The sequence below is a fragment of the Microcaecilia unicolor genome, chromosome 9 (genome assembly GCF_901765095.1).
Source record: "Microcaecilia unicolor chromosome 9, aMicUni1.1, whole genome shotgun sequence".
Taxonomy (NCBI): Eukaryota; Metazoa; Chordata; class Amphibia; order Gymnophiona; family Siphonopidae; genus Microcaecilia; species Microcaecilia unicolor.
Window position 1 is genome coordinate 176728725 of NC_044039.1, and position 13817 is coordinate 176742541.

General features: G+C 42.6%; 1 long non-coding RNA gene across 1 annotated transcript; it reads left to right on the forward strand.

Annotated features, from left to right (window-relative positions):
- Nucleotides 1-1160: 1160 nt before the first annotated feature.
- On the forward strand, nucleotides 1161-13597 carry LOC115477290. Its single transcript, XR_003943309.1, has 3 exons — nucleotides 1161-1256; nucleotides 3418-3420; nucleotides 13587-13597. It is a non-coding gene; the product is annotated as an uncharacterized LOC115477290 (long non-coding RNA).
- Nucleotides 13598-13817: the final 220 nt, after the last annotated feature.

Consider the following 13817-nt stretch of genomic DNA (forward strand, 5'->3'; position numbering starts at 1 on the left):
TAAAAGGGGGTCTCAGCGCGCGTCAAAAACCAGTGCCAATGACAGCGCAGCCCTCTTTTGCCAAAGCTTTGTAAAAGGACCCCTGAATGCCAATGTGAGGGCTCCTTTTACAAAACAGTACTACCGATTAGCGTGCGCTGGATGGGATGAAGCCCATGGGAATTGAATGGGCGCTGCTTTGTAAAAAGAAGCCTGAATTTGCTAATCCTGGCTTCTACTTTTGCTTGAATTTGAGAGTTGACGGGTCAACTGAATTCTGTCTTGAATTTGCCTATCTTGATTCCATTTGAATAGAAATTAAGGGCAGCAAAGAAGGACCATAAGGTGAATCTAGGCTGGCCAATTTACTTCCTGTTGCAAGTGCAACCCTGTTTACTTCTTCTGCCTTTCCCTTAACTTCTTTCCCATCGACTAGGATCTTACTTATTTATTTATTGGGATTTATGAACTGCCTATATGAAGAGATTCACCCAAGTCTTATGCGCTATTCCAATGCTTTTTAACATTTGTACTCTTTTTCTCTCCACCACGTTCATTATGAGGCCGGTCCAAACTTGCATCACTCTTTCTGTGAAGAAATGTTTTCTTATGTTACTGCTCTGCCTATTCTCTTTCAACTTAATATCATGAACTTTTGTTTTAGGAGTTTATTTCCACTTAAAAAAAGGTTTGGTTCTTGTTTATACATATAACTTTTCGAGGTATTTGAATGTCTATATCATACCACCTCTCCTCTTCACTAGTAAATACACATAACCCCGCATTGAGGAAATTAGTATATATGGGCTTAGGGGGTTCTTAAATAGTCAAACAGATGGTGTCGTTGGATTGAAAGCATGAATCACTCACTGAAGAGTACGGACCAGGCCTTGCTGTGGATGATATTAAAAATGACCAAAGGCAGAGATTGACAATTTACTTTAGAAATTGCTTGAATAGCTTGCTGATGCTGGCAGCAAAATCCCAGGAGGCAATACACTGCCAGCATCAGTCAGTGTTTCTTTAAACCTGGTCATCAGTGGAGTGGAGTGGAAGAGTGGCCTAGTGGTTGGAGCACCAGTATTGATTTCCACAGGTGGCCAGTTCAAATCCCATTACTGCTCCTTGTGATCTTGGGCAAATCACTTAACCCTTTATTGCCTCAGGTACAAAATTAGATTGTGAGCCCTCCAGGGACAGGGAAATACCCAGGGTACCTGAATGTAACTCAACTTGAGCTAGTACTGAAAAAGGGGTAAACAAAATCTAAATATTGAGTACCAGCCCTTATTCAGGTCCTGACACTAAATATTCAGGGTTTTGGCAGTGCCTGGAAGATATTCAGGGGTCCTTTTACCAAGCTGCGGTAAAAAGGGCCCTCTGCTAACAGTGGGGGCCATTTCTGTGACATGCTGCGGCCCTTTTTACCACAACGGGTAAAAAGGCCAAAACCTTGGCATGGCCATGCGGTCAGATTTCACTCATGACGTGGTCATGCGGGGGGAGCACTTAACGCCACCCACTGAGGTGGGCCTATAAATGTTTTTGGAAGATGGGCAAATGACCACCGAGCTTCAGATCTACTGTCCTTTAGTTTATTATTGAGCTACCAAACATGTTTAGAATATGTATTATTTGTTCGTAATGGTTAGAACACCAGAGTGAGAATGAGGGAAACCAGGGTTCAAATCCCACTGCCACTCGGCAAATCACTTAAATCTTCATTGCCTCAGCTGCGTTACTGCTTAGCAGCACGCTGAATGCGAAGAAGCCCATTCTAGTCCTATGGTCTCCTTCATATTTAGTGCATTGCTAATGGTAGCACAGATTTGTAAAAGGAGCCCCTCCATGGACAAGAAAATTCCTACTGTACATGAAAGTAACTCACACTTGGCTGAGAAAGGCGTGAGCTAAATCCAAACCCCAATTCCATTATCGGACATATTACAAAACCCTACAAAAGTCATTCAGGGGACCTTTTACAAAGGCACAATAGACTCTACGCGCTTGCAGCGTGCACAAAAATGAGACTACCGCCAGACTAGTATGCCCCCCTGGTGGTAATTTCAGATTTGGCGTGTGCCTATACCGCCGGGACAAATTAAATTTTTATTTCCTACTACATGCAACATTTCTGGCATTAATTGGCAGTTGGCGTGTACCGACCAGTTACCACGCATGTAGTGCATGAGCCCTTACCACTAGATCAATAGGCGGGCGTTAAGGGCTCAGGTCGTAAATAGGCACGCACTGGTTTCAATTTTACCACACGCCCTTTTTCCAGCCCATTAAATAAAACCCCTTTTTCACCAGATGTGGTAAAAAGTGGCCTGTCGCATGCCAAAAACATGTGTCCATCCTACTGCAGGCCACATTTTACCGCTGCTTAGTAAAAAGACCGCTCAGCTCTATCATACCATAATAGCAGTAACTTCCAGGAGTCATATATCATGGGCCTTACTAGGAAAAATTTAAACAATAAACATTGCAGTGGGCAGCCTGCCCTGGACCTGCCAACCCAGTAGATGCCTGCCCAGGATCAGGCCACCCAGGACCATGCTGCACAGGACCAGGACACCCAGGGCCAGGCTGCCCCCAAGAGAGCATTAGAAGAAGTGGTCATGGATCCTGTGCCCTGGGAGGTGTCACTCATCCCACAACAGGCCCACACCCTACAACATCTGGAGGCCAAGGAGGGGGAGGACCCCTGGGGGGACAGGGCCCCACTGGATGGGCAAGAAGAGGAACTGGAACAGCCCCCCAGAAGCTATGCTGGAGGGCACAGCAGCTGAGGGCTGCCCTGAAACGACTGCCACGTCTGATAGGGAGCCCCCCACCACCACCAAAGAGACACCCTAGTTCAGCTCCTGCTGCAAGTCTCAGCCATGCACACAGAATTGCAGCAGGAGCTGGTGGCCCAAAAGTACATACAGGACCAGATTACCAGATTTTGATAGAGATCAGGATGCTCCCTGAAGAGCAGTGGCAATCTTAATGAGGCCAATGAACCAGCACCAGTGCATATTGTTGACAGTGTTATATTTTACAAATACAGTGTTTACAGTTTTTGTCATACAAAGGCTGTGTCTCCACTCTGGAAGAAATGTGTTCATTTTCTAATATGCAAGGCTGCAAGGTGCTGTGGTTTAAACACTATTAGCCAATCCCTGGGAAAAGGAGACTGCTGAACCAGGGGGGAGAGGGGTGACAGGGAGAGAAGTGTTCAAAGGGCCCTCAGTGTCTGTAATCAGAGTAGCTCCCCCTGAATGTCAAGTGCTCTATCAGAGGGCTGCACTAATGGAGAGGGATCTAATAGGCCTTGAAGGAAAGAAGGCGGCCCTGTGGGTCTCCAAACTGCCCCCCCCCCCCCAGAATCCCGGGTCACACCCCGGACCATCATGCTGTGACTCCAGTAGGCAAGAATTAAATGTGTTACAGCCTGTCACAGACAGTGTAATAGTGGAACTAAGGTTGCCCACCATAGCACTTGACACAGATGTAAGGTCTATAGAAGCTGCTATGTAGTTCCTGGGGGGGGGGGGGAGGGGGGAGAGGGGGAAACCACACAGGACTGCAGTCTCCCTTTCCACTCCCTTCACCCAACTCATGGCTGTAGGACATCTGGTTTAAAAGAGGAATTGTACGATATTGATAAACACAGGATAATAATTAAAAAAAAAAGCAAGCAATGACATAGGAAAATGTGGGAGAGAGGTTCTGGAAGTCAAATTTAAGCTCTTAGGTAGAAAGCTCAAATCCAGAACCTCTAGGATAGCATTTTCTGAAGTGCTACCCATTCCACGCGCAGGGCCCAAGAGACAGGCAGAACTCTGGAGTCTCAATGCGTGGATGAGATGATGGTGCAGGGAAGAGGGTTTTAGATTTGTTAGGAACTGGGCAACATTCCAAAAGGACGGGTTCCACCTTAACCAGGGTGGGACCAGGCTGGGACCAGGCTGCTGACATTGGCATATAAGAAGGAGATAGAGCAGCTTTTAAACTAGAGAGTGGGGGAAGGCCTATAGTCACTCAAAAGCATATAGTTCGGAATAAGGTATCTTTTAAAGATATCACCAAAACAAAGAAGATAGGGTATCTCGATAGTGAGGTTGCAAAAGAGACCATAGTAGATCAGGTGTCCTTAAATAAAATTAAAAATCAGACAAAAGATTGCAAATTAATACTGTCAAGTACTGAGAATGATGTAAATAGGAACAACAAACATAGGTTGAAATGTCTATATGTGAATGCCAGAAGCCTAAGAAATAAGTTGAGAGAGTTAAAATATATTGCACTAAATGAAAAATTAGACATAATAAGCTTCTCTAAGACCTGGTGGAAGGAAGATAACCAGTGGGACACTGTCATACCAGGGTACAAATTATATTGTAGTGATAGGATGGATCAAATTGGTGGAGGGATAGCATTGTATGTCCAGGAGGGCCTTGAATCAAATAGATTGAAAATTCTGCAGGAAACAAAACACATCTTGAAATCCCTATGGATTGAAATTCCATGTGTAAAGGGGAAAAGGATAGTGTTAGGAGTGAACTACCATGCTCCTGGCCAGGATGAACAGATGGATGTAGAAATGTTATCGGAAATTAGGGAGGCTAACAAACTGGGCAATATGATAATAATTGGTGATTTCAATTACCCTGATATTGACTGGGTAAATGTAACATCAGGGCATGCTAGGGAGGTAAAATTCCTTGACAAAATCAAATACTGCTTTATGGAGCAGCTGGTACAGGAGCTGACCAGAGAAGGAAAAATTCTAGACCTAGTCGTTAGTGGAGCGCATGATCTGGTGCGGGAGGTAACGGTGATGGGGCTGCTTGATAACAGTGATCATAATATGATATTAGCTTTGGAGTAAGTATACACAAGAAATACAATACGTTAGTGTTTAACTTTCAAAAAGGACACTATGATAAAATGAGAAGAACTGTGAAAAAAAACTTAGAGGTGCAACTGTGAGGGTCAAAAATTTACATCAGGCGTGGATGCTGTTCAAAAATACCATCCTGGAAGCCCAGGCCAAATATATTCCGTGTATTAAAAAAGGAGGGAGGAAGACCAAACAACAGCTGGCATGGTTAAAAAGTGAGGTGAAGGAACATATTAGAGCTAAAAGAAAATCCATCAGAAAATGGAGGAAGGAACCAGATGAGATTAATAAGAAACAGCATAACGAATGTCAAGTCAAATGCAAAGTGCTGATAAGGTAAGCAAAGAGGGACTTTGAAAAAAAGATTGTGTTGGAGGCAAAAGCACATAGTGAAATTTTTTTTAGGTATATTAAAAGCAAGAAGCCGGCAAAAGAATCAGTTGGACTGCTAGATGACCGAGGGGTAAAAGGGGCAATTGGGGAAGACAAAGTCATAGCAGAGAGAATAAATGAATTCTTTGCTTCGGTCTTCACCGAGGAAGATTTGGGAGAGATACCGGTGCCAGAAGCTGACGAGTCAGAGAAACTGAATGAAATCTCTATAAACCTGGAGGATGTAATGGGGCAATTTGACAAATTGAAGAGTAGCAAATCTCCTGGACCAGATGGTATTCATCCCAGAGTACTGATAGAATTGAAAAATGAACTTGCAGAACTATTGTTAGTAATATATTATTTATCTTTAAAATTGAGCATGGTACCAGAAGATTGGAGGGTGGCCAATGTAACGTCAATATTTTTAAAAGGTTCCAGAGGGGATCTGGGAAATTATAGACTGGTGAGCCTGATGTCGGTGTCGGGCAAAATGGTAGAGACTATTTTAAAGAACAAAATTACAGAGCATATTCAAAAGCATGGATTAATGAGACATAGCCAACATGGATTTAGTGAAGAGAAATCTTGCCTCACCAATCTATTACATTTCTTTGAAGGGATGAACAAACACGTGGATAAAGGTGAGCCAGTTGATATTGTGTATCTAGATTTTCAAAAGGCATTTGACAAAATACCTCATGAAAGACTACAGAAAAACTTAGAGAGTCATGGGATAGGAGGTAGTGTCCTATTGTGTACTGCCAAAAAGGCGGCATGGCCATGGGTGTGGAATGGGCAGACTGTGGGTGTTCCGAAAATCTACACTCACAGTTATAGAATACACCTGCTCGGTGACTAACTTAGGCATCAGTATTTGTACCAATGTTTATTTGACGTAAATGCACACACCTAGATTTAGGTGCGGGTATGGCCGCTAGGCATGTTCTATAAACTGGCTAGGCGTATTCTATAAACTGCACCTAAACTTAGGTGAGGTTTACAGAATACGCCTAGGCGGAAATATTTTCAGTGTCAATTTTTTAGGCATCATATATATAATCTAGTCCTATGCGCTTAGCTTCCAACAGCTAGGTGCGAGCACTTACACCAGCCTTTGACATGGCATAAGTGTTAGGCATGAGACTATAGACTTACTCTAATATTCTGTAATGGCAGTTCCACGCAGAACTGCCTTTCTAGGATTCGCTCTTAGTGTGCATCATCCCAGCGCCTAAAGTTTGGTGCACTTTTTTGAATCTAACCCTATATGCCTAGTATTTTCTCCTGCATTCTGCTCCATTCAAACATTTCTCTTTTTTTTTTACCTGATTCTTATTATGTCATCCATGTTCTTTATATAATATCAATTGTTATCTGCACTCTGGAATGGCAAAAGCCATGACAGAAAATTGTAAGACACATTGAGCCTGCAAATAGGTGGGAAAATGTGGGATACAAATGCAACAAATAAAAAAAATCTCCAGGGTTGCAGCACTTCATTCTCCCTCTTTGTACTTGACAACTGTATGTCTTTCTTGCTTTTTGCTCTGTATGTTCTACTAGTAGCCCTGCCTTCTGCAAGAGAAGTCAAGTATGTGTTGAAAAGCTATTGGATTCTGAAAGGAGTGGGTACTTTTGCCCACAGTATGGGGGAGGTATTTTTAAAGATAAAATCCACAGAAATGGGTTTATCGTTCTCCCCCCCCCCCCCCCCCCATCTCCATGGCTTAAAGTATTTTACAAAAAGTATTGCATAGTTTACCAAATCAGTTACAAATTGTAATCAATGCTTGTGTTCAGATGATAGGATGTTAGGCATCAAATATACAAAATGATATTGTTTCATGGAAATCTACCACCTGGAAAAAAAAAACATGATTACGTTTCTATTTGTAATAGACATGAAGTTGCACCTGTCAACAAAATATCTAGGGTCCGATATTCAAAACATTTCTCCAGGGAACTTTGGAAATTCAACAGATAAGTTTTAGCTTTTGAATTTCCCACCCTGCAGACTGGATGACTCATTGTCCAGACAATGTGCTATTTTGGGACAGAGTTGGTGGCATATGGGGTGGGGGAAGGGGGCAGAGTTTAACTGCAGATGGCATAAATATTCAAAGCCATTGGATTAAAAATATCTAGTTTCTGCCCTAAAGTTAACTGGATAAATTATTGGATTGATTGTAAACCATTATATTTTGTGACCTGTCTTAGCCAAACAAATTGGCTGAATTTCCTGGTAGAAATTAATGGGATAAGTTCCATTAACTTTATTTAAACAGATATGTCTGGGTGAATATCACCTCCTGCTAGATTTATAGGCCTATTTATACACTGAATTCTTCCTTCTTATATAAGTAAAGTATCCAAATGGCATTTTCACCAATGAAACAGAAACATAATAAGGCAAAACATCTTTTTGATGTAGGATAAAGCAACAGCGCCACCTTCTGTGGACACCAGTTCAGAGCACCAAGAGCTAAATAAAGTATTTAAAAACACACATGGGCAAGTTTGTGTAGCACGATATAATGAATTTTCAGAGTTATTAATTTGACCGAAAACAGAAACATATATATAAAAATGTTTTGCAAAAACTTTGAATGTTGCTCAGAATCAGAAAGCAGATCTAGCCCCCTCCTCCTCCTCCTTCAGATAAACAACCTTCTAAAATCATTGCGTTACCTGTATTGTAAATAAACTTTATTTGTACCTGAGAATAAGAATCTAGTCCTTATGTTCTGAGCACATGTCCTTAAACATTATGTTTGCACTATGTGATTCTCCAAAAGCAGTGCCTGAAATGCAATGTATTGAATTCTACAAATTGTTATGGTGCTCCTGAAAGTCCCTGTGTGTACATATGTAGGCTTATATTTCTACACGTTTTTAATTTTTATATGCGAGTGGGGCCTTTCTTCCGGGGGAGATATTCCGTGGCCTGGTACAATCGATGTTGCTAAGTCATCTAGACTACTGCGGCGCAGTCTGTACCGGACGTAAGGGGCAGGTCATTGAGATGCTGCGGACTGCCCAGGGCACCGCAGCCAGACTCGTATTTGGAGGGATAAGATTCGGAGGTCGGGCCCCTACGGGGAAGGCTGCATTGGCTCCCAGTCAGAGAGGGAATTGTGTTCGGGGTCTGCACCTTGGTCCATGGAGTTATCCGCGGTGGGGACCCGGTATGCATGGCAGGCCTCGTGGACTTGCCAACCAGAGACACAAAAAGGTCAACACACACATACCGTATTTTTCGGACTATAAGACGCACTTTTTCCCCCCCAAATTTGGGAGGAAAATGGGGGGTGCGTCTTATAGTCCGAAGGTAGCGAGTTCCCTCCCTCCCGCCCTCCCCCCGAGTTCAGGATCGCCCTCCCCCCGAGTTCGGGATCGCCCTCCCCCCGGCCCTGTCACCACTTCTCCCCTACTCATGTCACGCGATGTTCCCTGGTGGTCTAGTGACGTCGGGGCAGGAAAGAGCCCCCTCTTTCCTGCCCAGCGCGCTGCTCTCCGTCCTCCTGTATGCAGCCTGACGGTCTCGGCGAGATTCAAAATGGCCGCCGAGACTTCAATTCTCGGCGGCCATTTTGAATCTCGCCGAGACCGTCAGGCAGCATACAGGAGAACGGAGAGCAGTGCGCTGGGCAGGAAAGAGGGGGCTTTTTCCTGCCCCGACGTCACTAGACCACCAGGGAACATCGCGTGACGTGAGTAGGGGAGAAGTGGTGACAGGGCCAGGGGGAGGGCGATCCCGAACTCAGACAAGACGCACCGGAGCACCTAGGTTTTAGAGGAGGGAAAAAGGAAAAAAAAATTTTTCCTATTTCCCTCCTCCAAAACCTAGGTGCATCTTATGGTCCGGTGCGTCTTATAGTCCGAAAAATACGGTACCTAAATCTCCACTACCCAAGCTGCAGAGGACTAAAGTATAAATCAACCTATGCATCCAGCTTCTCCTACATGGGCGCGCAACTATGGAGTGCACTGCCAATCGTCTTGAAAGCAATGCACGAACTAACAAACTTCCGGAAATCATTGGGAACCGGCTTGTTCAATAGGGCACACCATAATGATCCAACTAGACACCTGAACCCTGAAATACAACAAAACTTATACCAGAACTGGACAAAACATGACTCTACCTCCTTGACTACCTAATTTACTTTGTCACTCTTGAACTCTAACGCAATACCACTCTGTATTTCTCATACCGGAATTGGCGATCACCATCACAGTATTATGTAAGCCATATTGAGCCTGCAAATAGGTGGGAAAATGTGGGATACAAATGCAACAAATAAATAAAATAAACTGTGTTGGTTTAAGCCTGGCAGAAACTTAAAATCTTCTCTGAGTTGTTGATAGTTCTCTCTTCTCAGGGCCTGAGAAAATTCTGTTGGAGGGTAATGACATTTTTGTACCTGCTCAAAGTCTAAAGACAACTTCTCTCAAGAGTTACACAGTGATTTGACCATCATGATCTTTAGGAAATGGCTGAAAGCATACTTCTTTCCCTTCAGGTTAACTTCTGTGGACTTCTTACCAATTTGGGCCCTGGTCGTGATGTAAAGGTTTAGCCAGGACGAGTTCTTCTCCTTTGATAGTAGTTAAGCAGTCTGTTATCTCTTGTATTTGTTGTTTCATTATATGAAGTTTGTCGTGCTGACTAGATTATTTACTCCCAGATATTCATCCGATCTTCTATCAACTCACTAAACACCCGAGCCTGTCAAAACGAGTACTGCCTTCAAGAAGACCAATCCTGCTTCTTCAGACATCCCCAAGTGAAACTAGTAATAAATGCGAGCTGTATGGTCAAACTTTGAAATCACTAAGGGGTGACAGACTAGGAACTATCCTATAGGGTAGTGTGTATTTGTACTAACTAATTTCTGATAAATGTGCATTTTATTGTCCAGACTGCCCCAAGTTGACTGCCCCTATCGGACCGACCATTCACTTGTCTATTAGATTGTAAGCTCTTTGAGCAGGGACTGTCTCTCTTTGTTAAATTGTACAGCACTGCGTAACCCTAGTAGCGCTCTAGAAATGTTAAGTAGTAGTAGTTATTGTCAAAGAACTTCATTTCCTGTATGTCATTTTTCCATACTTATAGATAGCTTGTACTATATGCAAATAAATTTATTATTCCTTTTTAACTTACATGTTTTTATAGGAACATAATTGTAAGAACATAAGCATTGCCATACTAGGACAGACCGAAGGCCCATCAAGCCCAGTATCCTGTTTCCAGCAGTGACCAATCCAGGTCACAAGTACCTGGAAAGAGCCAAAAAGAGTCAAATAGATTTTATGCTGCTTATTTTAGAAATATAGGCTACTAAAAAATATATATATATTAAGGAGGAAGTCACTGAGAATACTTGCAGTTAACAACGAGGTGGAGCCTCATATCTCTTTGCACGGATATTCATATCACTCCCCTGGTGACTCTATTGACATGCATGGGTTTAATCATCGACTAAAACCACCTCCACCCTAATGTTGTAATTGCAATAATATTGTCTTATATTGCCACACCATCATGTGCAAATATATAAATATACAACAAAAGACACTTAGCTTAAGGAGCATATAAACTCCATCATTCAGGCAGGCGTGTGTAGAAGCCCCGACAGTGCCTGTTTCGCTATGCTTCTTCTGGGGGAACTCACACCATTTAGCCTGGAAACACAAACCACAGAATACAAAGTGTCATTCTCTCACCACCACTGCAGATATTCATAACATTCAAATTCATTCGGTGTATCCAGAAGGTCTCACGTTGCAACAATTTCCTGTTGAAATCACCTCCTCTAATTGCTGGATTGACACATTCAATTACCTTACATTTAAGATCTTCAATAGCTACACAATGTTGAACTAGAGGGGCACCAAAATTGCATGCATTGATCCTCGATTTGTGCTCTATCAATCTAGCATGAAGCGACCTGATGGATTTGCCTATGTATAGGCACTTAATAATATAATATATTATGCCCTGAGTCCGACACGTTGTATGTTTTCTCAACTTGTACATTTTGCCGTTGTGTGAAAAATGGTCACCCTCTTCTGTAATCTCACATGACTTGATGGAGTTTATATGCTCTTTAAGCTAAGTGTCTTTTGTTGTATATTTATATATTTGCACATGATGGTGTGGCAATATAAGTCAATATTATTGCAATTACAACATTAGGGTGGAGGTGGTTTTAGTCGATGATTAAACCCATGCATGTCGATAGTCACCAGGGGAGTGATATGAATATCCGTGCAAAGAGATATGAGGCTAAATCTCATTGTTAACTGCAAGTATTCTCAGTGACTTCCTCCTTAATATATATATATATTTAGTAGCCTATATTTACAATAGGAGTAAGTCAAGCCATACAGTTTTTTGTTTTTGTTAATTTAGAAATAAGCAGTGGATTTTCGCAAGTCCATCTTAATAATAGCTTACAGACTTTTCTTTTAGGAAATTATCCAAACCTTTTAAAAATCCTGCTAAGCTAAATGCTTTTACCACATTCTCTGGCAACAAATTCCAGAGTTTAATTACACATTGAGTGAAGAAATATTTTCTGTGGTTTGTTTTAAATTTAGTACTTAGTAGCTTCATTGTGTGCCCCCTTGTCCTAGTACTTTTGGAAAGAGTAAACAAGCAATTCACGTCTGTCCATTTCAGCATTTTATAGACCTCTGTCACATCTCCCCTCAGATGTTTATTCTCCAAGCTGAAGAACCCTAGCTACTTTAACCTTTCCTTAGAGGGAAGTCATCCCATCCCCTGTATCATTTTAGTCGCCCTTCTCTGTACATTTTCTAATTCTGCTATATCTTTTTTGAGTTATGGTGACCAGAATTGTACACAGTATTTGAGGTGTGGTTCAACCATCAAGCACTACAAGGGCATTATAACATTCTCAGTTTTGTTTTCCATTCCTTTGCTAATAATTCCTAAAATTCTATTTGTTTTCTTAGCCACCACTGCACACTGAGCAGAGGGCTTCAATGTATCATCAATGATGACACCTAGATACTTTTACTGGGTGGGGACTCCTAATGTGGAACCTTACATCACTTAGCTAAAGTTTGGTCTCCTCTTCCCCACATGCAGGGCTTTTTTTGTGCCAGTACACACTGGTACAGCGTACCAGCACCTTTTTTTTACCTGCTCCCCATTGGTATTGCTATAGGGCTGATCCCGTTTCCCTCCCTCTGCCTTCCTCTGAGAGTCTGGTCCCTAGCAGTAACTAGACAGTACAAGATCCGGCACCAGCGTTAACTTCAGCACTGAGGAGCCTTCGAGCCTGTCCACTTGTGGAGTCTCTGTTGGTTCCACCCCTCATGTTTCAGAGAGAGCGGAAGCAACAGGGCCTTCCCGAATGTGTGGGCGTGAAAGCTCCTCAGCGCTCAAGTAAGCGGTGGTGCTGGGCCTTGTACTATCTGATTACTGCAGAGGCTGGACTCGCAGAGGCAGGCAGCAGGAGAAGGAGGAAGGTTTGAGGAAAAATACTGGACTTAGAGGGGGAGGGAGAGAGAAGGTTGGTTGGACTGAGGGAGGTGAGTACATAGCGCAGGTGGGAGGGAAGAGAGAGGGGAGGGGAGGCAGGAGAAATGCTGGACATGAATGTTTTCCCAATTAGGATTCTAGATAACCTTCAATATTTGATGGATGTATAACAAAGTATAAAAGCTAAAAATAATGATAAATTACAAAGACATGGCTTTTACAAATTTCTCTAGAAATAGTTATAATGAGTACGAATGTTTGTGAAAGCCTTTCTAAAAGACATATACAAAGGCAATCTTTTTTATTAATTTCCCAAAGCAGCCTCTTCTTCCATCCCTACTGGCTTTAGTAGTGGCCCAGTTCTTTTGAATTTTTATTGAATTAGTTTATATACTGTCACCTCCCAGGGGCATCAGCTGGAAAATCAGGTAGAATACACAGATGATAATGCAGCAGCTTCAACCAGAACACAGGAGGGAACTCGGCAAAATAACTTCAAGTGAGGGCCACTAGAGCGAAAAACCTCAAAATTATTCTCCCAGGAAAAGAACCAGCTATGCCTATAATAGGCTGGTGCCAAAGGAAAACCACACAAAGTGTGGAGGTGCACTTGATCCCCACGAAACAAGTAGGAGGAAACAAAGGAGGGGTGGGGAAAATAGGCTCTATCCAAACAATGGGGGAGACGTATATTTTAATAACACAATGATATTTACTGCAAATGGTTGACTCAACACAGCTGTGTTTCGGCGCCGTAGCGCCTTCTTCAGGAGTCTTTCAAAGGTATAGTCAATGTTTTGGTAGTTAACACACTGGGAGATAAAGCACTGAGGAATACACAATTCCTTCTCTTCAACGAGAAAAAGGCGGTGCAGCAAATCACAGGAGTAGTAACACTGAATATACATTGAAGAGAAGGAATTGTGTATTCCTCAGTGCTTTATCTCCCAGTGTGTTAGCCACCAAAACACTGAATATACCTTTGAAAGACTCCTGAAGAAGGCGCTACGGCACCGAAACACGGCTTGAGTCAACCATTTGCAATAAATATCATTG